A 1,722-nucleotide genomic window follows, 5' to 3' on the forward strand; every position below is an offset into this window, starting at 1 on the left:
GGTGAATGCAAGAGAGAGCTTGGGAAGTGAGTCAGTTGCTGTTCGCTGATGATACAGCGCTGGTGGCTGATTCGGGTTAGAAACTGCAGAAGCTGGTGACTGAGTTTGGTAAAGTGTGTGAAAGAAGAAAGCTGAAAGTAAGTATGAATAAGAGGAAGGTTATTAAGTACAGTAGGGTTGAGGTACAAGTCAATTGGGAGGTACGTTTTAATGGAGAAAAACTGGAGGAAGGAAGTGTTTTAGATATCTGGGAGTGGATTTTGAGTGGATGGAACCATGAAAGCTGAAGTGAGTCATAGGGTGGGGGAGGGGGCGAAAGTTCTGGGAGCGTTGAAAAATGTGTGGAAGGCGAGAACGTTATCTAGGAAAGCAAAAATGGGTATGATTGAAGGAATAGTGGTTCCGACAATGTTACATGATTGCGAGGCGCGGGCTATAGATAGAATTGTGCGGAGAAGGGTGGATGTGCTGGAAATGAGATTTTTGAGGACTATATGTGGTGTGAGGTGGTTTGATCGAGTAAGTAATGTAAGGGTAAGAGAGATGTGTGGTAATAAAAGAGTGTGGTTGAGAGAACAGAAGAGGGTGTTTTGAAATGGTTTTGTTTGGTCACATGGAGAGAATGAGTGAGGAAAGATTGACCAAGAGGCCATATGTGTCAGAGGTGAAGGGAACGAGGAGAAGTGGGAGACCAAATTGGAGGTAGAAAGATGGAGTGAAAAAGATTTTGAGTGATCGGGGCCTGGATATGAAGAGGGTGAAATGCGTGCAAGGAATAGAGTGAATTGGAACGATGTGGTATAACGGGGTCGACGTGCTTTCAATGGATTGAACCAGGGCATGTGAAGCGTCTGGGATAAACCATGGAAAATTTTTTGGGGCCTTGATGTGGAAAGGGAGCTGTGGTTTCTGTGCAATATACATGACAGCGAGAGACTGAGTTTGACCGTATGTGGCCTTTGTTGTTTTTTCCTAGCGCTACCTCGTGCACAGACGGGGGGAGGGGGTTGTCATCTCATGTGTGACGGGGTGGCGAGGGGAATGAATAAGGGCAGACAGAATGAATTATATATATGTGTTTATATGTATATGTCTGTGTGTGTAGGTATACGTTGAGATGTATAGGTATGTGTATTTGCGTGTGTGGACGTGTATGTTTATACATGTGTATGTGGGTGTAGTTGGGCCATTCTTTCGTCTGTTTCCTTGCGCTACCTCGCTAACTCGGGAGACAGCGACAAAATACAATAAATATAAATAAATGTATGTATACTTACTCTTCTTCTATTCTTACGACGTCCTTCAGCACTGGTCGGGCTCGGAGTCATAAAGCATTGTTGAGTTGTGTATCTTGCCCCGTTCCCATTTTTTCTCTTTGCATTACTTGATGAGTTATTGCATTCCTCCCTTTGGACGCTGTAGTGCAACTGAACTCGCAGTGCAACTGAACTCCTGACCCATCAATCGATCGCTCTGATATTACGTCTGCAGGAAGTAAACCTTTGAACCCAACCTAACCCAGTTCGAGGTAAAAAGGGTTTATGAAGTTGTAAGACGCTGTTATGATGGGAAAGTCTGATGTACCATCATTGCAGTGAAGTAGGATCCCTTGTTAGTGGTGTTACGATGACCCAAAATGAGAATGAAAAGGAGCTTAAGGACTCATATGAAGGACAAGATAGATTATGAGTAACACACACACACACACACACACACACACAC

This window comes from Panulirus ornatus, chromosome 70 (genome assembly GCF_036320965.1).
Source record: "Panulirus ornatus isolate Po-2019 chromosome 70, ASM3632096v1, whole genome shotgun sequence".
Taxonomy (NCBI): domain Eukaryota; kingdom Metazoa; phylum Arthropoda; class Malacostraca; order Decapoda; family Palinuridae; genus Panulirus; species Panulirus ornatus.